Source organism: Triturus cristatus, chromosome 3_2, assembly GCF_964204655.1.
Source record: "Triturus cristatus chromosome 3_2, aTriCri1.1, whole genome shotgun sequence".
NCBI classification, from domain to species: Eukaryota; Metazoa; Chordata; class Amphibia; order Caudata; family Salamandridae; genus Triturus; species Triturus cristatus.
This window is the reverse complement of record NC_140584.1, coordinates 230822336-230846939: the sequence shown is the minus strand read 5'-3', so window position 1 is coordinate 230846939 and position 24604 is coordinate 230822336. Positions and strand designations below refer to the sequence as shown.

Sequence of the window (24604 nt, the reverse complement as noted above, 5' to 3'; positions counted from 1 at the left end):
ATGTGTAGTAGAGTTATATAACAAAACGTATATGATATTTTTTTGTTATAATAGAAACTGATATTCGGATAACATTAATCCTAGACTATCATATTCCTAGTAATGGTAACCATGTTAATTCATTTTGTTGCCATCAACCATCATTTATTTTGATAGCTGATAACATCTCTCGCTTTTATTCCGCACTTGATGGCACAACTAATGCAGTATATTGACATTGGTTATCGCATTTGTTCTCAGTTTTGCACATTCTGGCACCCTGCCTGAACAGTAAATAAGAAGAGTAAAACATTCAGTCCCTGTCCATAGTGAAAGCAAGAAACGGGGGGGGGGGGGGAGGGGAGGGGCGAAATTGAGAAAGGAAGAAAGAATGAATGACAGAAGTTGATAATGAAGATTACCATTTTTGTTCTAATTCGTATTATTTCCCAAGGAAATTCTATGGTAAAATAATGAACAAAAGACTTTTGATTTTTTTGATAATGAATATTTTATAGGACACATAGTATTGTGTTTAAGAAAGTATCCACAAATGGGAAGCTTTTCATCAAGGGGTTATGAGAGTTTCATAGATGACGAAATGCAGTTTTTATTTTCTGACACAACCAGCACAGAAATGTAATAAGCATTTATGGTCTAATATTGCATCCTTATGCAAATCCAGAACAAACAATGTTTAGTCCCCAAAGCTGAATTCCAAATTCGTCAAACATTCCTGAACTCCTTGGGTTTCTTCCATTGCAAACTCCTCAGTTCCCCGATATGTATCTTGGAGGATTTTTGAAGAGGAAAATAGTGGGCTTAAAAGGATAGCTTTAGTTATCTGGTCAGGCCGGACCGAGACAAAGTTTAGACCAACCGCGATAGAGAGCGGGCCGGCTATAGGGATCCAGTTAGGCCTGTTGAACAGAAGCACTTTAAATCTTATTTGCAAAGGTATGTGAAGCCCTGTGTGAAAGATGCAGTATGCAACAGGGGCAATGTGGGGACACAGTGGCGGTTCCGGGAAGTTGCAAAGTGCAAGGCAATGTCCTTGAGTTGACATGCAATGGCTCTGATGGGCTACGATGGGTGATGCAAAGTCCGTGCAGAGACGATGCATTGGTTCCAAGGGAGATCCATTGTGCAGGAAAGGCAGTGCGCCAGTTCGGCTGGAGATGCACTGCAGAGGCGATGCACCATTTCCGCTGGCTTCACAGTTGGACTAGCAGAGCACCTTCAGGCCCACTTCCAAGGATCTAACCTGTTATGTCCCTGAGACTTATGATCAGTAGGCCCGCCACCTGGCCCTTGGAGTTACTCTGGAGTCCATTACTTCACTGCCCTTCTCCCAACCATCCAGTGCCTTGCAAAAACAATCTACAAAATCCATCCACGACTGATGGACCAGCTTCTGGCTGTCCATAAACCTTTGCCTATACTTTTCAAGGATGAGACAATGCTTCCTCACAAGAGTTTCCATTATTGGGGGATACATCATCCTTTCTCCTTCCTCTAGGGCTAGTAGGGTGTCCCTACCTTCACTAAGGATATGATTCCAGGGGTTAACCCACACAATCCTACTAAGGGATCTTATGCATTGGCAAAGCTACCTCATAAACTTCAAACCATTTGTCAATGTTTCCCACACCACAAAGTCAGGCACCAGATCTTTAGGACTGTGGACCCTCTCATACACTGTAGATATGCTGCCACCAACATTGTTAGACTCTGCAGGCCTAACTGTCCAGCTCTCTGAGGCTCCTCTCAGGAGCAATTTCCCTCTCCTCTGCCTCCATGGTCTATGTATTTTCCTGCAAGGCCAGTTGCTAAGCCCCTCTTGAGTTTTGGCATTTACAGCCTGAATTCCCTTTCCACCTTCCTCCCCATCAGCTCCTTTGAGGACAAGACTCTTGAAGACACAGTGCTCTTCATTCTGGCACGGGAGCTCCATTTCAGTCATTACCTTCAGCTGAATGCTGCATCACATAACTGGTATCTAGGTATTCTCCTTTCCTTTCCACCTTATCATCCCCTTCTGTTACTGTAAAAAGCCCAGGCCCTAGGTGTCTTTTGTTGCTCCAGCTTACCGGTGTTGCTCTTGGATGGGAGTCCCTCCCTTTGAGGAACTTGAGCGACCCCTGACCCTCTTGGTAGGTCGCTCCCCCTCCACGCAGCGCCGACTGTGTGCCCCTGCTGCCTCTACCGCTGGTAGGTGCCGTCCATTTGCTTCTGTGCCACTGGGCCCCGCTTGTGCTCTGTGCCACTCGTCACTCCCCCCTTTTTGTGCCCCTTTTTACTTCTGTGCCCCGCTTCCTGCTGTAACACTCATTTTCCACCCTTGTTGTTCTGCCCACTTTGCCTTCTGTACCACTGTTTCCCTGCTGCTGCAACCGGTGACCCCGCCCCCTGCCCACTCGCTGCTCCCACTTCCCGCCTCCCAGCTGCTCCTCCCTCCCGCCTCTCCATATATGCCAAACGCTGCGCAGTGAGTTGAGTGACCCCTGACCCTCCTGGTATGTCGCTCCCCCTCCACGCAGCGCCGACTGTGTGCCCCTGCTGCCGCTTCCGCTGGTAGGTGCCGTCCATTTGCTTCTGTGCCACTGGGCCCCGCTTGTGCTCTGTGCCACTCATCTCTCCCCCCTTTTTGTGCCCACTTTGCCTTCTATACTGCTGTTTCCCTGCCGCTGCACCCCTGCGGCCCTGCCCCCTGCCCACTCACTGCTCCCGCCTCCTGCCTCCCAGCTGCTCCTCCCTCCCACCTCCCCATATATGCCGGACGCTGCGCGGTGAGCGACCTCTGACCCTCCTGGTAGGTCACTCCCCCTCCATGCAGCGCCGACTGTGTGCCCCTGCTGCCGCTACCGCTGGTAGGTGTCATCCATTTGCTTCTGTGCCACTGGGCCCCGCTTGTGCTCTGTGCCACTCGTCTCTCCCCCCTTTTTGTGCCCCTTTTTACTTCTGTGCCCCACTTCCTGCTGTAACACTCGTTTTCCCCCTTGTTGTTGTGCCCACTTTTCCTTCTGTATCACTGTTTTCCCGCCGCTGAACCCCCGCGGCCCCGCCCCCTGCCGACTCACTGCTCCCGCGTCCCAGCTGCTCCTCCCTCCTGCCTCCCCATATATGTCAGACGCTGCGTGGCCGCGCCGCTAGCACACTAAAGGCGTGCCTAAGGCAAGCCCGTCTGCGCACGTCTGCGCCTGGAGCGCGCCCAGCGCCAAAACCCGTGGACCCCGCGAACGCCACAACACCAGACTCCGCTACGACGCCAGCACCCTCCATGCACTCAACGCTGGCCGAAACCACACCTGCTTCTGGGCTGCCCCAAAACAGACCTATGGACCCTTCTCCTGCCGCACCTGCAGCTTCACCTGTGACAGAGCCATCAAACCTCCAAGGACTGGACCCAACCACCTCCGCTGCATACTTCTCAACCACCGTTCCACACACAAACACGCCGTCGAGCTCTGGGATCTGCTCGACACCTCCGCCCCAGATGTGGCCTTCCTGACCGAGACCTGGTGGAACGACTCCTCAGCGCCCGACATCGTCATAGCCATCCCGGACGGCTACATAATCACCCGCAGGGATCGCGCCAACAGAATCGGTGGAGGAATAGCCATCGTCCACAAGTCCACCCTCAAGGTCGCCAACCACACAGACGACACCCTCAACACCGCCGAACACCTGCACTTCCGGATCCACATCGACCCCAACACCACCCTCAGAGGAACACTCATCTACAGACCCGCCAGATCCCTGGCTCAGTTCAGCAACGCCATCGCCGACCTCGTCAGCTCCCACGCACTCGCCTCCATGGACTACATCCTCGTCGGGGACCTGAACTCCCACTTCGAGAACAAGAACTCTGCCAACTCTGCCACCCTGATCACCAACCTCGCCAACCTCGGCCTCAGACAACTCGTCACCGCACCCACCCATGCCGCCAGCCACACTCTGGACCCCATCTTCTCCACAAGCACCCACGTCGCCTTCGACCACACCACCGAACTCCACTGGACCGACCACCGCTGCATCCATTTCACCTTCAAGAAACCAACCACGCTCCACCGCACCCAACAGCTGCCTCACCGCTGCTGGAGCAAAGTCACCGAAGACCAGCTGACCACCATCCTCACCCAGAACCCACCCACCGACCCCATCAACCCAGACGCCGCAGCCCGCAACCTCAGACAGTGGATCGACGACTGCACCAACACCCTCACCCCACTCAAGAAACACTCCAACAGCCATGCCAGCAAGAGAGCCACCTGGTTCACTGACAAACTCCAGACCTCCAAACGCGCATGCCGGAAACTGGAGAAGATATGGCTCCATGAACGCACACCGGACAACCACGCAGCCCACAAGGACGCCACCCGCAGACATCACCACCTCATCAGATTAGCCAAGAGATCCTCCTTCAAAGACCGCCTGGACAACAACGCACACAACAGCAAAGAGCTCTTCAGCATTGTAAAGGAACTCTCCCACCCCAGCGCCAACACCAACGACATCCCGCCCTCACAAGAACTGTGCGACTCACTCACCATCTTCTTCCACCGCAAGATCGCTGACATCCACAACAGCTTCAACACCACGACCGCCCCGACTACTCCAGACTTCAGCTCCCCTGCGAACACCACCAGCGCCAACCGCCTCACCTCCTGGGCCAACGTCAATGACGATGAGACATGCAAGGTCATGAACTCCATACACTCAGGATCTCCATCAGACCCGTGCCCTCACCACATTTTCAACAAAGCAGACGCAGCCATCGCACCTCAACTACGGAAGATCATCAACATCTCCTTCGAAACAGCGACATTCCCGGAAAGCTGGAAGCATGCCGAAATCAACGCCCTCCTCAAGAAGCCCAAGGCAGACCCCAAAGACCTCAAGAACGTCTGGCCCATCTCCCTGCTCCCGTTCCCGGCGAAGGTCATCGAGAAAATCGTCAACATGCAATTGGCACGCTACCTGGAAGACAACAACATCCTTCTGGCCCATCTCCCTGCTCCCGTTCCCGGTGAAGGTCATCAAGAAAATCGTCAACATGCAATTGGCACGCCACCTGGAAGACAACAACATCTTGGACCCGTCCCAATCCGGATTCAAATGAAACCACAGCATCGAGACTGCCCTCATCGCTGCCACAGACGACATCAGGCACCAACCAGACAACAGCGAAACATCAGCCCTCATCCTCCTAGACGTTTGACACGGTCTGCCATCGCACTCTCAAGACACACCTCCTAGAAGCCGGAATCCAAGAGAAGGCCCTTGACTGGATCATGTGCTTCCTCTCTGGCCGAACTCAGAGTGTCCGCCTCCCACCCTTCCGATCCAAAGCCACCGACATCATCTGCGGCGTCCTCCAGGGATCATCCCTCAGCCTGACACTGTTCAATGCCTACATGCCCCCCCTCGCACAAGTGGCCCGCCATCATGACCTCCACATCATCTCCTACGCCGACGACACCCAGCTCATCCTCTCCCTCACCAAGGACCCACACACCGCCAAAACCAACCTCCACGAGGGAATGAAGGCCAACGCCGACTGGATGAGGAGCAGCCGCCTTAAGCTGAACTCGGACAAGTCAGAGGTCCTCATCCTCGGACCCACCCCCTCAGCCTGGGATTAATCTTGGTGGCTGACCACAATGGGAACAGCACCAACACCCACCGACCATGCACGCAACCTAGGATTCATCCTCGACTCCTCCCTCTCCATGTCTAAGCAGATCAACGCCGTTTCCTCCTCCTGCTACAACAACCTCCGCATGCTCTGCAGGATTTACAAGTGGATCCCGACCGTAACAAGAAGAACAGTGACACAGGCCCTCGTCAGCAGCAGACTGGACTACGGCAGCGCACTCTACGCAGGAATCCCAGCCAAACACATACGATGACTACAACACATCCAAAATGCCTCAGCCCGACTAATCGTCAATGTCCCCAGCCGCAGCCACATCATGCCCCACCTGAGAGACCTACACTGGCTACCCGTCAACAAGAGGATCACCTTCAAGCTCCTCACCCATGCACACAAAGCAATCCACAATGCCGGACCAGCCTACCTGAACACCAGACTCAGCTTCTACACCCCCACCCGCCGGCTCCGCTCCACCATCCTCGCCTTCGCCGACATCCCCCGCATCCAACGAACAACCTCCTGCGGCAGATCCTTCTCCTACCTTGCCACCAAAACCTGGAACAGCCTCCCTACCCACCTACGGCAAACCCAAGACCTACTCGCCTTCAGAAAACTCCTCAAGACCTGGCTCTTCAAACAGTAGCGGCACCCCCCGCCCCCCCTTCCCTCAGCACCTTGAGAACCTCACAGGGAAGTAGCGCGCTTTACAAATACACTGATTGATTGATTGGCTGATTTGAGCTTGGCATCCGTCCAGGCATCTATTTGGCAAGCTCAAACTCCATTTTTCAGGTGTGGTTTCAGGCACAACAGTCAGTAGAATGAGAGAGAATTTACAAAAAGCAGAGAGCCAATCAGATTATTCATCTGCGAATTTCAGTGTGACACAAAATCACTATATTGCACTGCACAAACAATCCTCAACGTTCCTCACTAATGTAAGAAATTGGATTACAGGTTGAGGGGGATGAAACCATAGTCAAGCAGAAATCACAATCCTTGTCAGGGTGAAGTCATAAGCAAACCCCAAACAAACCTGTGCTCAACCCTCTGGAATCAGGCTTAACTTAGAGGCAATGTGAAAAGCATTTATGCAGCACTTCATATATTAATATTAAAAAAGTGAAAAAACACTGTGATGGGCTATGACAGGCGATGTGATGTCCTTGTGTTGGAGAAGTCCGCACAATACAGACGATACGTCAGTTCCGAGGGTGATGCATCGAGCAGCAAAGGCAAAGCGCCTGTTCTGCCGGAAATGTGCCGTGCCATGGAGGAGAGGTTCTGCTGGATCTACAGATAGGCTGGCAGACCATCTTCAGGCTCACTCTGAGAGTCCAGGAATGGGACGGCACCACTTGGAAGGGTAGGACTCACAGATGGCAGAGTCTAGGTGCTGGGTTAAAGGTTGTTGGGAGCCTCTGATGCACCTGAGGTTTTTTATTAGGGGGTCGGCCAACTAGCCCTTTGAGTCACTGTAGTGTACTAGATTTAGAGATTACAGTTGTCCTTCTCAGCCAGGCATAAGGACAGCAGGGGAGCAGGGCAGCAGGGCAGCAGGCCAGCAGAGTGGCAGTCTTTTCAGCAGCACAACAGACTTTCTTCCTGGCTAGGAGTACAGGTCCAGAAGTGTAATGAAGAGTTGGGTCTAAGGTTCCAATATTTATAGCTGCTGCCCACTTTGAAGTGGAGGAACCGTACAGAGTTTTCCACCCCACTGAAATGTAAGGCTAAATAATTGGGTGGTGCAATGAATGCTGCAGATGCACTGATAGCGTTTAATTTACAGTCCCTGGGTACATGTTATACCACTTTACTAGGGACTATGCAAGTAAATTAAGTGTGCCAATTGGGGATAAGCCAATTTTACCATGTTTAGAGTGAGATCACAAGCTTTTTGTCACTGGTTAGCAGTGGTAAATTGTGCAGAGTACTAAAACCCAACAAAAACAGGTCCAGAAACAGAAAGCAGGCAGAAGATTTGGGGCTGAGCCTGTAGAAAGGAAGGGTGGCAAGTCCATACGCACACAAACACATATATATATACACAATCTTATGGTATTACAACTTGCTTCCTTCTGCCTCATTAACAATATTATCTTGGCAGTAGTATTTGCAGACACAGGGGACCGCCATGGGCACGTGCTTCACCCCCAGTTATACAAATCTTTTCGTCGGCTGATGGGAGAAGCAGATGGCCTGGACGGAACCCAATGAACAGTGAGTCGACAAGGTGACCCTATGGGTCAGATATATTGATGATCTTTTTATTGTTTGGTGGGGTACTCAGGCAGAAACATTAACATACATTTCCATCTTGAATGACAATGTGCTGTGACTGAGATTCACCAGCCACATTAGCAGAACAGTACCACTCCTTGATCTACTAGTATTTTTCAAAAATTGCAAATTATGCACTATACTATATAGAAAACCCACATCCAGAAATGCCACACTATATGCACAGAGACAGCACCCACATAGTTTAGTCAGCAGCATCCCCTATGGGGAGTTATTGTGAGTAAAGCTCAATTGTTTGCTGCCCAATGATTACAATGAAGCAGAAAGGGAGTTACTCAGGGAAAGGGGCTACTCTGAGACTGTGTTGAGAGAGGCAGCTAACAAGGTCCAGAAAATGATAACCAAAAACTCCTTACTGCAAAGCAAAAACAAGGAGGGGAGGTGGGCACAATAAGGCTGATATAAAAAGTTTCTGCTGAGTCAAGCCAAATCCTCGGGATGATCCAGAAACACTGGAGTATCCTGAGGCTGATACCATATTGGGACTTGTATCACCTGAAAGACCCGATATTACTAAGAAAAAGTGTGCCCCTCAAAGATCTTCTGGACCATAGTTACTGCATGGATAAGTCATCGAAATAACCTGATGTGACAGTGTTCTAATCATGTGCTAGATGCAAAGCATGCAGGAATAGTGTGACAATCAGGGGTTACAACATACCAGGCAAAAGGGAGTGGAGAAGTATCACAAAGTTTCTTAACTGCAACTCAAATTGTGTGATATATTGCTTGATGTGCCTGTATCAGAAGAAGTACATTGACAGTACAGTCCATCCTGCCAAGAAACGCGTGTTGGAACATACCCGAGCCATATCGAACCACAATGTTGGCTGCCCGGTAGCAGGACATGTTGCCGACATGCACAACAGTCGAAACAACATGATAAGCTTCTTCTGTATTGATCAGGTTGAGGACAAAGAAAGAGGAGGGGACAGAAGCAGATTTTTGCGACAACTCGAATCAAGGTACATTGTGGAATTAAGTATCTGTGTACCATGGGTCCTCAACAGTGAAGAAGAGCTGTGGACGCACATTGGGTAATGATAGAACAGTAGGGGGTCCTGCAATCTTCTTATACAATAGGGCATATCAGACATGGTTTCACAGGCTAACTCACATCTAGGCCAGGAAGACACTTTGATGCAGGTTATATTAGGTTGCTTGGTCACTGTATGATACAAACACTTTTCTCATTCCATGTTGCACATAGGACACGTAGATACTTGTAAATATTTATTTTTTTAGCGTAGAGCACTCAGACATGTATCATGTTCAGGAAACTGACTACAATAATACTCAGGACCACAGTGCAAACCATACATTGAAAGGGTCATACAACAACAAAGTAATATGCAAAGATCAGGTAACCTTAAAGAAACCAAGCAATTTTTGGATTCTCAAATGGATTCATTCATTTACAATGAGTAACAAATAAGGTTTATTGTGGGTCGCAGTGGTATTAGCCACAAGGTTATTTTAGCTAATTGCAGTAATTAATTTTATATGGATTGATTGACTTTTTCTTATTGCCATTATTGTTTTTCCACATTTAGGTTACTATGTTAGGATTCTGTACACAAATGAGATTGAGTAGGCCAATCAGGACACAATTTTAAATATAGGTAATCTGTCCTTGTAAATATTATTGCAATAATCTGTATATGTATAATAGGAATTGAGTAGTATTTTAAAGGTTGGGAACAAAGATTATTGTTCTCTATAATATAGATTGGACCGTTAAGATGTGTACAAATGGCTGACACCTTAGTTATTAATTGAAGAGAAAGATGGAATGTAGTTGATTTTAGATGTTTTTTATTCACTTAGCTGCCCAATGAAATCACATTGTGATAAAACCCCTCCTGTTACCTCCAGTACATCTCACACAGCGGGCTACCAGTGCTAAGAGGTCTTCGCAGGCCACATCCCCTTTCTCCACCAGTCTGCAAATGCACCTCCTGGCACACTATTGGTTGGGGGGATGAAGTACACTTTACTCCTGAGGGACCTTGGGTGGCCAAGAAGCCCTCCCTGTACCTCCTGTAAGTCCTACACAGTTGGATTCCTGAAAGCTGGTTGTAGGCCCAGGCCCCTCTCTCCACCACTCGCAAACGCTACCACTGATTAAAAAATATATAAATTCACACAAAAAAAAGGTTACTGGGACGTTAGAGTTAGGGATCAGCATTTAAAAAACCTTTGAATGTCACTGAAAAAAACAAAGGTAATAGCGACGTTGTAGTTCGGGAAATGGAATTTAAAAGCCTTAGAAATTCATTGAAAAAACTGAAGGTTACAGGGACATTATAGTTAGGCTTAGGTTTAACTTGTATAAAACCAATGAAATTCTGCAGTTATATTTTGCTGAGCTAACTATAGCTTGCACCACCCAAAATGCATTGCTTATGATTTTACATATTACATCACTCATGACATGGTGAGTAATAGCAGTGATGACACCTCAAATAACATCACTGATGACATCAGCCACAGCATCTCTGACCCACTCACCCATACCCCCATATAACCTTTCATACACCCACTCCAACTTCCACACTAACATTCTCAAACCCATTCACACACCCATACAAGTACTTACACAGCTACTCACTGATTCACAGACCAACAAACATATCCACTCATACAACCACTCACAGACTGAGACAATCACCCATAGAGTTAGTCATACCCCTACTCATCCATACAGTCAACCACACAGCCATTTACTCACCCAAACAGTAATGCACACACTCACTCACTTACTCATGCAGATACTAATACATACTCACTCACCGATAGTCACTGATACAAGCAGACACAAATAATTCACTCACGGCCATACACACATTCACTCAGCCATACAGCCACGGACTCACCCACACAGTCATCGATAAAGACAATTACACACCTGTCACCCACCCACACAGACATTCAGACATTCAGACACCCATACACATATTCAGACAACCAATCACTCACCCATACAGAAACTCACGTACCCACTCACATACCTATACAGCCACTTAGACACCAACTGACAAACAGATATAGACATTCACACAAATCCTCAACCATACATTCACTTATACATTTACTCATGCACCCACATCCAATCAGGCACTCATAAACCACTGATTCACCAATATACCTTGGTATATATATTTAACACTCATAAACACTTTTTAAAACACTCACAGTCACTGGATGATGTCACCAGTAATTTCCTTTGCGATGTCATCAGTGATGTCATCAGTGATGTAACTGACCATGTCATGAGGGATGAAATATGTGAGGTCATAAGCATTGCATTGCGGGGACGAGAGTCTGAATTTCTCTGGTTTTGTATGAGTGAAATGTCAGCCTAATTATAATGATCCTGTAACCTGTGGCTTTTTTAGTGAATTTCTAAGGTTCTTTAAATTCCATTTCCTAACTATAACATACAAACATATATATATATATATATATATCGGCAGTAGGTTTTTTTGATAATTACTTTGGTGCAGTTTGACAAATCTTTAATTTTTTTTAAAGCTAGTACACACCTGAATTCAGCTGGTGTCTGGACGTTTCAGGGAGATTCGTCAAGGAGAGGCAACAGCCCAACAAGCTGAAAGGAATTACAGCAAATTTAGCAGAAAGCTAGATCTTTGTCCAGAAAGCGTGCTTTTTGTGTTTTGGTGAAAATCAGTTCAGTAGTTTGTAAGATTTTAAAGGAAAAACAAATGTGCACATCTAGAGTCACGTTGGGCTAAGTCCTGTTAATTTATTTTATGGGGAGAATGCACATACGCCCCCCATGGCCGATATGTGCCCCTAGGACCACCATCTCCCTAGGGCCAGCCAACTATGTAACAATAAGAGGGGGTGGGCGCCACACCTCCTTGGCCATTAACGGCCCCGGGGACAACCATCTCACCGTGGGCTAGACTATATTTTGAAAGGGGAACAGGCTGCACAGCCCCTCCCTTGGCCGTTTTTGGCCCAGGGACCCCCCCCTCCCTTGGGTAGACCCTAGATTAACAAATGAGGGGGGCCAAGCAGCCCTCCTTGTGGAGTAATTATTGGACCCGGGGACGCCACCCCCTAGGGCCGGCTTCATATGTCTCGGGATTCCCACCCCAGAACATAGCTGTTTGCTCTTCCTTGGCATGAGCTGTCTGAAAGAGCCAACTGTAAGTCCACTCCCAGCGGGCCGGAGCAAGAAAACTGCTCCCACTCACTTGGAGAGAACTTTTCATCTATTCTCCTGCCCACTGTCAAGAGGGCTAGAAAACAGATGAAAGAATTGCTCCTCTACGAAGAGAGCAGCATTTCTGCTGCTGCCTGTGTGCAGGAGCAATGTTGGCTTCCTCTGGAGGGAGGGAGCTGGCAGGGACTATAGAGCATTGGGCCGCCCCATTGCAGTTCCATTTTGTGCAAAACTGTGCACTCAGGTTAGAGCAATGGGCAGGTGACTTTCCGCTCTGCTCTTGATGCTCATTTCACAGAAATTAAACCTCAATAGCTAGCGCTTACAAATATTAACATATCACGTGGCCTAGGTGAAGCTACACTTCTGTAAAGGACCAATGATCCTAACATCCCAGGCTTGATGAAGGCAACGCAAGTGTTTAATTGGCAATTCCTCATTCAAAAAGAATCTGAAATCCTTGGTATAGGTAAATGCATTGTTGATCTATCAAAGGCAATCTGTAGTGACTGTGATGAGTGGGTTCTTTCTTGGCCTCTCCTGGTAAGAGCAGAGTCCATGGTTCTCCCATTGTATCACTACAAGTATGCAAATGTGGAGGGTAGTGAGACAGCGGTCCACATGACTCACTGCTGAGGGCTTTCAGGCTCCACTCCCTCACTAGTAGTCATTTCCGATGCACATGATTTGACTTTTGGGTCAGAAACGCCGGAGCAGATGCCAGGGTTGCTAGATATGGCCAAGGATCGCTGTAGCCTTAGCCTTACTGTAACTGTACCAGTGTAGAGTGGGGGGAAAAGAAAAGCAGAGGAGGTTCATACTTCTTTCTTTGCATTGTGGTGCACGAGAGTGGCTGTGTAGCCAGTCCAGGATTGATTTCGCCGATAGTGCAGTGTGAAGGTGGAAAGGCGGTAAACCTTGCTCAAGAAGATTCAGACGGTGATGGCATGCACCAGTGTGAGAGATGAGGTGGGGGCCCACAGGTTCCTCACTGAGGTAAGGGGGGTCTTCGGTGAGGAGTTGCTGTGGCAGGCTAGCCCCTCCTAGTAGAGGATCCCTGTTTAGGCTTGTTGCCCACCAACTCTATTCCTAGTTGTTTTGATGTCACTATTGCTGCACTAACTACACTAACTTTTCTAACTCCTGCTGAAAAGTGATGCGAAGAGTATGCAGCAGAAGAACCTGAGTGGAGCGGATGTTCCAGTTACAAATAGCACATTGCTTAATCAAAAGGCAAAAAGGAGGCAACACAAATTGACATTCTTGCAGCAAGAAGGGGAATAAATTCCTTACATAGAGGTAATTTACAGGCAACGCTATGGAGTTGGTATCGCCAGCATTCCAGCCATATCAGCCACCCCAGTAATGACTGCGACTCTCATAGGTACTGCTGCTCCTGTTTGTGATAACATTGATAGTGTTCTCAAACCTACGCAGCAGGATAGTAGAAGATCTGGGGCAGTGGACTGCCAAGTCAATATAACTAGGGTCTGCAGTGAAAAGGAAAAATCTATAAAAGAGGCTGGCAAAGAGTATGAGGATTATGCCCAATTTATTAAAAAAAATTAAAGTGGATTTGGACAGCATGATTGCACAGCCAGAATGTTTTGACGAATCAAATTCATCGTTGACATCTGATCCTGTAGCAGTATCAGTTACAGTAATCTTCTAGAGTACTAGATGTTCCGGATTCTTTGATGTCATTGCCTCAAATCACAGTAAAATTGGTTCCTGGCAAGACTGGTCAGGAACCATCTAATAATGTTGAAGCAGTACAGTTTGAATATCACCCAACCATTTCATTAATGCAAGGGACATTGCAAAGCACTGCTCTAGTTGATTCTATTCAACCTTCAATCAATCAGTTCTTTGAAACCATTTTAGCCAAAACACGAGAATGTCAGACCTCTCAGTCACAGGAAATTGCCTCAGCCCACCATAGGCTGCATAAGATCGAGAAATGGTGCAACAAATTCCAGAGGGATTCAAGGAGATTGAGTAGAGAGCATCAGATTTGGAGGATCGCTCAGTTAGCTGGGACAAGGATATTGACGTTCTTCATAAAAAATGACAGGCCTCTCAAAATCAAGATGGACAAAATAGAGAACTATGCAAAAAGATCAAACCTGTGCTTTGTAGGAATCCCAGAGAAAAATGAACTCATTAATGTGCATGGAAACCCATTGATGTACATGGAAACATTGACAAAAGAATATATTCTGGAGAAAGCCTCTGACGATGTTACTAAAATGCGGGCTCATCTAATGCTAAATACCCACGAGCAATTATTGTAAATTTTGTGGTTTATTATATAAGGGGAATTATTTTATCCAAAGCCATCCAGAAAAAAATCTATTTTTGTTACCTGATGGGTCACAAGTTAGAGTATTCTCAGACATGTCAGTATTACCAGCTCACCGACATAGGGACTTTCTAGGTCTTATTGGGTTGTTAAAAAATGTTGGAGCACATGCATCTGTTGTCCAACAATCAAAGCATAACATTTTAGTTAAGGGGCAATTTTATCTTTGTATTACCCTGGAGGAAGTCCAAGAGGTTTTGCAGAAAGTTATGAAAGGAAGAAAATCGGTAGGCATTGGGGGGGAGGATAGGGGGTAAATTCGGTAGAATATGAAATGCATCAGAGAGTATGGTATTGTTTAGAATGTTATGCACTAGTTACTTTTAATACTTTGGCAAGCATTAGTCACTTTTGTAGAGTAGCACTTTGTACCTGGATTTAAAAAAAGGGGGGGAGAAAAAGTATTCGGTCTAGATAGTTGCGATGGAATGTCCTAATGGAATGTTTAAACGCTGAAATGTTTTTATTTTTGTAGTTTGTGTAAGACGTAATTTGTGTTAGTCAATCTTCCCCTCTGACTGCTGTAGTTCTAGTGAAATTATGGATGATAAGAGAGATGGAAATGTGTAAGCTTTCATTAGTACTTCATTGTATATAGTGTCCAAAATCTTTCTGTATTATTAGTCAGGAGTGGCATTGGCATGTAGCACTTAGTACGAAGCAATTTGTGGAAAGATATTCTTTAGTGAATTGGAAAAAAACAAAGGGGGGTGGAGGCATGACAGTGCGACTAAATGCCATGTCAGGGCACCAAATCAAGCAAAAAAACAACTAAAGCCAAACAAACAAGAAGATCTTTACCACTATAGAATTCGACTTTCAATTAATTGATCCTTGGCAGGAGGATAACCCTGGGTAGCTCAATACACCTGTTATTCCCAGCACTTTTCAAAATGGCATTCTGTTTGGATTTTTTCTTGGTGTCTCAAGCACTAAAGAGGGGTGGTTCTGATATCTGGACAAGTGCTCTCTCAGATCACTCTCCAATTTTGATCTGTATTGAGTTAGATGTAGGTGTTAAAGAGAGGCCCATATGGCAGCTTGACAGGTCTCTGCTTATTAATCAAGAGTGGGTATTAGACATGAAAGGATTCATATGAGAATTGTTTCGGGTGTACTCTGAACTCACATTAGGTTGCTCAGTGTGGGAGGCTTTTAAATTCACCGCGAAAGGGTATATCATCTCATATAAAGATAGTCAGAACAAACAGTGGGAGGCACAAATAAAATAATCACAATCAGCAGTGAATGTAGCCACAGAGGCCTGCATTAAAGTAGGGGCTCTTGATGTAGCTAAACAAGAGTTAGAAAGGGTTAAACAAACTCTTAAGGATTTTTTGTACTGCAGGAAATAAATAGCTCAAAGACATATTAACAACAAATGTATGAAGAAAATCAACAAATTGAAAAGTACCTTGCCTGGGCCACTCGATTTAAACAAGACAAACAAGTAATTAGGCAAATAGGTGATCCTGAGACCAATTTGCTTGTCTCTCAGGAAGAGGCAGTGGCACAGGTTGCAGCATTACAGTACAATATGTGAGGATAATTATAGAGCTGCAGCTTCTGACATTGAGCAGTATTATAGTTCCATGCACCTACATGGTATGTCAAGAGCCCATCAGGAGGTTATTGTGGCTAAAATAACAGAGTCTGAGGTCAAAGAAGCTCCCAAAAAAAGCCAAATGTAAAGGGCTGCAGGATTGATGGTTTTCTGTCAGAGTTTTATAAGACTTTTGCAAAAGTACCCTTTTTAGTGGGGTTATTTAATGGGATATTAAAAGGAGAATAGGTTCCCATGACTTTTAAAGAATCCACAAAAATTTGTTTTTATTAACAAAGGATGTGTGTGACAAAAGCCAGCTCATATAGGCCACTAAGTCTGTTAAATTCAGATTATAAATTATTGAATAAGGTCTGGGCAGCTAGGATTATCCTTGCTGGTCAGCTATTAGTATCCAAGGACCAGAGTTGATTTGTAGCCAATAAGTCAATGACTTCACATGTTTTAATTCAGCCAGTTGACTTTTCCTCCCGTAATCAAAATGCTACAGCAATAATAATGCTGGACACAGAGAACACATTTAATTTAGTGAATTTGGATGCTCTTCTGTATGGTCTGCCTCAATGTGGGCTCCCATTGCAGTTTAGAGCTATAATTAGGGAACTTTACCAAGGGGCAGAGGCCAGAATAGTGATTCATTCTGAAGTTAGAGGCTCTATTACAATTAGGAGATGGACTCAGCAAGGATGCCCCTTTTCTCCTATTTTATTTGCTCTTTTCATTGAGCCACTGGCTGTCAAGATTCAAAGTATGTAGAAAACTCTTCCAGCCATAGTAGATATGCCCAAAATAAAGCTATTTGAAAATATCATTCTATATTTAAAACCAGATGAGGTCAATATACAAAGAGCGTTTTGCTTGATCAAAGCATTTACTAATATAGGGCTTATATGATCAATGAGAGCAAGACAGAAATGTTTTTATTTAACACTTCAGTGGAGAATCTGCCTATCAGTTTACAGCTGCAAAAACAACAGTTGATGGACAGAATGCAGAACAAAGTCATACATTCACCCCAGTAGAGATCTGGGCCTAAATCCATCATTGTTTTGCTCACCATGCCATTCCAGTTTGAACCCAGCCATATGCAAATCAGTCTGTTGTAAATTAAGGCAGAATGTGATTAAGCATTTACTGAAAACATTAGTGTTTCCCTTTTATCGTGTTTTCCTCATTATGTTGGCCGAAGTCCGGACTCCATTTTGTATTGACATGCTGCCATGTGTTCACCACGAGGAGAGTCCGACCTCTGTGTTAGTTGCTCTTGTAATCTGCCTAGCAACAGGTTATAAATAGCTCTCCCTTGTCCGTCTGGCGCATGCCCAGACTTGACCACATCTGTTATAATTAGCTTTGCTTGACCATGTGTTTTCACGGGCCCAAGGAGTGTGTTAGCTCCGCCCATGTATTGATTCGGTATCGAGAATGACCCTAAATGGTAATGTTCTTCAACTCTGTGGTATCCACCCACTCATGAGCCCCTTTTGCTGTGTATAAAAGGGGACTGTGTATGCAAGTTCTGTGTGCTACTCCTTGCAATACTGAAGAGTGTTGTGTGGATTGTAGGACCACCCTTAAGGGTTAATAAACGTTGTTTTTGTACTTTGCAGTTTCCGTGCCAACTTCCTTATAGATTTCGTTACAGAAGAGCGAACCCTTGTCTCTTGCGGGCCTAGCTGGGGCTTGTATTCATCAATTGGCGCCCGTCACGTGGGGCTCATCGGCGACTCGGATGCTCGAAGGACTGGTCGCGACGAAGGTGAGGAGTTTGGCCAGGGACGTGATCACTGCCAGCGGCGTCTTAGCCTTGGCATCCCGAGGTTTTTCTTCCTTCCCTTCCGAGCTGACCATCTGGGTGGCGCCGGTCATCGACTGAGACCTCTTCTGTCGGTCCTGCCGTGAGAGCCGTTTGGGCGATTGTGGAGCTTGGCAGTTGGAACCTGGACTCTTGATTGGTAAGAACCGTTGTACGGTACTTGCTCCGAGTTTTGAAGCCTGGTCTGGCTATTTGAGTTTGATTGATGGTGACTAGTCATATTTTGAATTTGTCTTTGTGAAAATATATGCGTTGCAACACATATAGGCAGGTAATGTGGAGAAATTTCTCCGGAGCTGTGTAAACTTTGAACGGCGCAACGATTAAGTGCCATTTTTCTTGATAATACTGCATATTTTGCATTATTCCTAGCATGCCTGCTTTTAGCGCACTTCGTAAGTGGTGCTGCTGTCTTGGGAACCGGTTGAACCTCGAGGAATCTGCTCCAGCTCCCCCAGAGGGGACTCCTAATAGGGATATGTACGTGAAGCATGGTCTTTCTTCCATAATGTACAGCACGTTATGGAGGAAATATACTAGGAAGGATCCTGAGTTGCGGTGGCCTTTGTATGGATCGTTTGATATACGTAAGATTGAGTATGTGGAACAGTGTATGTGTAAGCGACGTGCTCGTCAGGATATGTTTGAGTGTGTGCGATTATGGGTGAAGGAAGTGCGTGAGCGAGAGAAACGTGAGAAAGCGCTGTTTGATAAGGAGCAGCGAAAGAATGATCATATGCGAGCGCAGGAAGCGAAGCGTCGGGAGGACAAAGAGCAAACGGACAGACAAGAGAAAGAGCGTAGGCTACAAGTTTCGGGTCAATATGTTGTTCGTCAGCCGCTTTATCCTGTCCTTAATAATCCTGATGACGATTTTTATTTACTAGATCGCTCTCCGCCCCCTTATGTTGGCGCATCTGCTCCACGGCCGCAAGATTCTGGCCCGGCTCCGGGTAAGGTCGACACACGGTCCATGTTATCGGCCGAGCATATGGCTGAGCTTCGGAAACTTTCCCTCCGTGCACTTAAGGGCAAGATGTCTATGGATGAGTTGTTCCATACTTGGGGGTCGTGGCAAGATAGAGAGAGGGTGTATTTTCTGTCTCATTTTTCCGAAGAAGTAATTGCAGCTTTCCGAAAATATTCTAGTGTCCTTGAGCCTGACGACGTGTCTTCGGATGCCGGAGCATTACGTAATGGTGTTTTTTCTCCCCCTAAGGCTTCTGAGACGGCTCGGCGGCTGTTCGCTTTGCGGGACGAGGTGCTGGCCCTTAGAGAGAAAGCACGTCAACAAACGGAGGAGGAGAAGCAGTCGGATTCGTCTGCAGCAGGGGGCCACCCATCCGCCTCCCAGTCAGATAAGGATGACATAGTGCATGTTAAACCAATGCGAGAGGCGGCGCCTTTGTATGTTCCTCCTAAGGGAGCAGGGACTAGCTCGGATATTAACTCCGCCGATGCAAGGGGATATTTTGTATATAATTGGGTTTATACTCCATGGCATAGGGCCGATGTTATGGCATTAAAGAATGCGCTGCCTGACCCCCGCAAGAATCCAGCGGCCTTCTATGAAGAAGTTGAGGGGGCCTTGAATTCTTGCATTATGACCTTGGCGGATATAGACCTGTTCTTTGGCCTTATCCTACCGCCGGATACGTGGCGCTCTGTCCGGAAGGTAGATGATGCGGTTGCCTTCAAGGCCCGGTGGTCTGATCTTGAGGATGAGGATAGGGAACGGAAGCCCGCACAGAAACCACCCCAGAATATTTTAGATCTCCCTGCGGCTATTGTGGCTAAGTTGAAGACGATTATCCCCCCTAAAAAGATTGACTGGAATATGTTAGCAGCATGTAAACAGAAAGTTGACGAGTCAGTCGCGGACTTCTTTACGCGTTTTGAGGAAACGTTCCATGATTTTAGTGGCCAGTCGCTTACTGACGACACGGGCCGCCACCTTTTCGCGGACAAATATGTGGCTAATCTGCTGCCGGCAGTTGCGGCCCGGTTAAAAGCGAGTGAGAGTTCTTGGTCCTCCGCGACACCGACGGCCCTTCTGACCATTGCCCAGTATTATGAGCGTCAGGAGCACGAGGCGAAGGGCCAGGAGGAGAAGAAATCGAAAGATCTTAAAACCAAAGTGATGTTAGCACAAGTATATGGGCCGCCCCGCCGGGGTAATAATAATAGAGGAAGGGGCGGATCTTATGGTCCCCCTTCGGGCCGATCTGATTTGAATAGGAACCAGTGTGCGTATTGCAAGCAGTTGGGCCATTGGGCCAGGGATTGCCCAGCGTTGCGTGCTTCGCGTCAGGGGCACACTCCGGGTGGCCCGAGAGGTAGAGGGGGCTTCTCGAACTTTAGAGGGAATTCCAACGATAATGTCCGTTTCGATACTGCTGGACAGCACCGAGATAGCTCAAATGTTTTTGATCGCCAGCACCAGTATCATGTATCGGACATCGATCGATCGGGATATCTTGATTCTCAGCATGCATAGGAATGCGTAGGATGGGGGTCCGAATCAGTTGAGGTGCCGGTCGATCAGACGGGTCCTTATGTATCGGCTGAGGTTTTAGGTTCTACTGATCAGTTCCTAGTGGATACAGGAGCGACACGTAGTGCATTGTCTAGGTACTTGGTTCCGGGGGCTCCCCCATCCGGCTCAATAGTTACATCGGTAGGGTTTGACGGTACACTCTCCCGAAGCCCTCTTTCACAGCCCCTTGCATTTAAAGTTGAATGTTTTTCTGCGCCTTGTCCGTTTCTGCTTGCTCCGTACACACCGGATAACATTATGGGCCTTGATATGTTAAAGTACTTTAGGGCTACAATTCGTTGTTCCCCTGAGGGTGTGAGGGTGATCTTAAATGACAACTACCCCCGGTCTGGGCGGATGTGTACGATATCAGAGGATGCGTTGTTGGCTACCCTCCCCCAAGCTTTATGGGCGACTTCGGACACAGATGTCGGACAAATGGTGATTCCTCCGGTCCACATTAGTGTCCAGGAGGGGGCGGTACTACCGCGCCTCCCGCAGTATCGTATTTCCCAGGAGGGCGAGGAGGCTCTCATACAGATTGTGCAAGATTTGATCGCAGTAGGAGTAGTGGAAGAAGTTCCCTATAATATCTGTAACAGTCCGATTCTCCCTATTCTGAAAAAGGACACGGATGCAAAGGTCTATCGGTTCATAATTGATTTGAGGGAGGTGAACAAGATCGTGATACCTCAGTATCCGGTGGTTTCCGATATCACGACGTTGCTTACCTTGGTCCCGCCTACGGCGACCGTGTTCTCAGTGATTGATTTGAAAAATGCCTTCTTTTCTATTCCCATTCACCCTGATAGCCGATTTCTTTTTGGGTTCACATTAAACAATAGATCTTATCGTTTTTGTAGAATTCCCCAGGGCTATACAGAAAGCCCTAGTATTTATAGTCAGGCTTTGAAGCGACAGTTGGATTCCTTTGCCTTACTCGAGGGGGTCGCCCTCATTCAATATGTCGATGACATCCTGTTGGCGGCTGACACCCTGGAGTTGTGCGAGAAAAGTACGATAGCCTTACTTTCCTTTTTAGCATCCCACAATCATAAGGTCTCTAGGAAGAAATTGCAATTCTGTAGACCAAAGGTGACTTATTTGGGTCACCTTTTGTCTAAGGAGGGGCGTGCACTCACACCAGATCGTATCCAAGTAATTTTGGACACACCAAGGCCATCCACGCAGAAGGATGTGCGTGCATTTTTGGGTCTTGTTTCTTTTTGTAGACAGTGGATATTGGGGTTTTCACACATAGCTAAGCCATTACTAGCGCTCTTGACAAAAGACACGCCCATCCCGATCCCCTGGTCAGATGAGTGTGACGCTGCTTTTCAGCAATTGAGACAGGCCCTTTGTTCGGCACCAGTGTTAGGGACCCCTGATTATGCAAAACCCTTTTCGTTGTATGTGCATGAGAAAGATGGATGTGCATTATCAGTCTTAGTGCAGATGCACGGCGATAAGCAGCGCCCTTGTGCATACTTTTCGGCTGTACTTGATCCTGTCGCCCGAGCATTGCCAGGGTGTTTTCGCTCGGTTGCGGCGACAGCTGTGTCAATACGGCAGAGTGAAGGAATTGTATTGTCCCATAAACTGTTGGTGTTAGTTCCCCACGCTGTTGATGCCCTGCTTAATCAAACAAAGACGCAGCATTTGACCAGTGCCCGTTTAACGGGATATGAGTTGACGCTTTTAGCTCCTCACATTACGTTAAAAAGGTGCGTGACATTAAACCCGGCCACATTGTTGCCATACCCCGAGACCCAGCCTGAGGCACAGAAAGCGCATGATTGTATTCTTGTGACTGAGGAACAAACAAAGGGTCGTATTGATCTCCAGGATACGCCCTTTTCAGATGTAGATGGAGAGTTGTGGGTGGATGGATCATGCCTGAAGCTACCAGATGGTACGACTTCAGCAGCGTATGCAATTACCACGTTACAGACGATAGTGGAGACAGCACGCATACCACAGAAATCAGCTCAAGCAGCGGAACTAATAGCGTTAACACGAGCGTGTGAGCTCAGTACAGGATTGTGTGTGAATGTTTACACAGACAGCCGCTATGCCTTCGGAGTAGCGCACGATTTCGGCCTACTCTGGAAGGAGAGAGGGTTTCTAACGTCACATGGGGTGCAGATAATGCATGGGGAGTTAGTTCACAACCTTTTAACTGCATTGACATACCCAAGGAAAATTGCCATTGTTAAGTGTAGTGCCCATAGGAAAGTAGTTGATAAGGTTGGAGAAGGGAATGCGTTAGCGGATCGAGTAGCACGGGAGACTGCGATGCAGCCCGGTACTACTGCCATGTATGTAGTGAAGTCACAGGTGGAGAGATGGCATGATGCGAAGGAGGAAGTGCGAGAAATACAAAAGACCGCTTCTGACAAAGAGCGGGAACAATGGGCTAGCGAAGGAGAACTGGATGACGAGGGTTGCTGGAGAAATAAGCAGATGGATAGATGGAAATTACCCACGGCTTTTGTATAACCTATGGTCCAGATGGCACATGGGCTAGCACATGTTGGAGCTTCCGCAATTGTGAAATTGCTTACCCAAGTCTGGGAGCATCCAGAGATTGCTAGCACGGCAAAGAGGGTGGTGCAGACCTGTATGATCTGTCTGAAGTATAACCCAGGGAAAGGCACGCGAACTCCAGCAGGAGGATTTGCGACACCCACTGCACCCTTTGAGGTTCTGCAGATGGATTACATCCAGCTTGAGCGCTGTAACAATTTGAAGTATGTTCTAGTAGTGGTTTGCGCCTTCAGTAAATGGGTTGAGGCGTACCCTGCGAAAGACAATACTGCAATGACTACAGCGAAGCTATTGCTGAAAGAGTTTTTCCCCCGATACGGCGTCTGTAGACTTCTGTGGAGTGATAATGGCCCTCACTTTGTAGCGGATGTTATAAAATATGTCTTGAAGGGCCTAGGCATCACCCAGAAGTTCCACGCCGTGTTCCACCCTCAGTCTGCAGGACTAGTCGAGAAGTATAATGGTACACTGAAGCTTAAGATCGCCAAAATTCAAGCTTCAACGTCTTTGACTTGGCCAGACGCCTTGCCACTGGCGTTATTGTCAATTAGGTCGGTGCCACACTCTCGAACCGGCCTTACACCCTATGAGATTGTATTTGGACGCCCAATGAATATTTGGGGTCCACCAAGGCCTAAGGCTGTGTATGATGTACCTTGTGTGATGATGAGTGATTATCTGGCACAGTTAACGGATAACTTGGTTTCTATTCATCAACAGGTCCGAGAGGCGCTCCCTGATCGGTCTACCGGTGAAGGACATGGTCTCCGGCCTGGGGATCATGTCATGGTGAAGGTCTTCGACAGAACGAATAGTTTGGAGCCGAGATGGGTCGGACCTGAGCAAGTCCTTCTTGCAACAAGGACGGCAGTGCGAGTCTCGAACAGGAAGAATTGGATCCATTCCTTGCACTGTCGAAAGGTACCGCCCGGATTGGTGGAGTCTGCCGTGCTGATCGATCAACAAGACATCCTAGCAGCAGAGACAGGCCGTGCTGCAGAGCCAAACGACACTGAGGAGCTCTTTCCGGACCATACGACCTCTGGAGGAAGGCGATATCATCTGCGACCAAGGAAGTGAGGTTTCCAGTACCGGGACATACTGTCAGAACGGCCCTTGGGTTAGCGAAACGGAGAGCCAATGAGGCAAGGGGGGGGGATCAGCCCTGCATTAGTGTAGCGACACCCGTCTTGGCCCGCTGGTGAAGAAATCAACCGCTGCCCAAGGGGAAGAGTTCTGACAGACTTTTTAGTTTCAGGAAGATATCAGGGTATTGTTTCCTTTGACATGGAGAAGAAGAAAATTCTTTGTGCGTTGGGGTTCATGCTAACAGTAGCCATCGTTGGTATAACCACATGGTTTGTGGAGGAGGCAACTCCTGCTCGAAAGACGCTTGTGTTGACGACTCCAGTGCCTGCGGAGCACTACTTTTATACATTGCCATATCAAGAGTTGAAGCATCGACAATCCTATTTGAATAACACTTTCATTCAGATGCTGCATCACACCCACGTTGCTACAAACGCTACGAACTGTTGGATATGTGGGATGATGCCAGCCCATCAGAAGAAAGGAGGTACGCCATTCATACCACTCCCTTTCTCTCACAATGGCTCCTGTAGAGCATGGTACACTCTGTTGTTTGCCACTC

At 47.2% G+C, this 24604-nt stretch overlaps 1 protein-coding gene across 1 annotated transcript in view; it reads left to right on the top strand.

Moving 5' to 3' along the window:
* Positions 1–24604, top strand: part of LRP1B (LDL receptor related protein 1B) — a 3634433-nt gene that overhangs the window by 1768554 nt on the left and 1841275 nt on the right. The window lies entirely within an intron of this gene.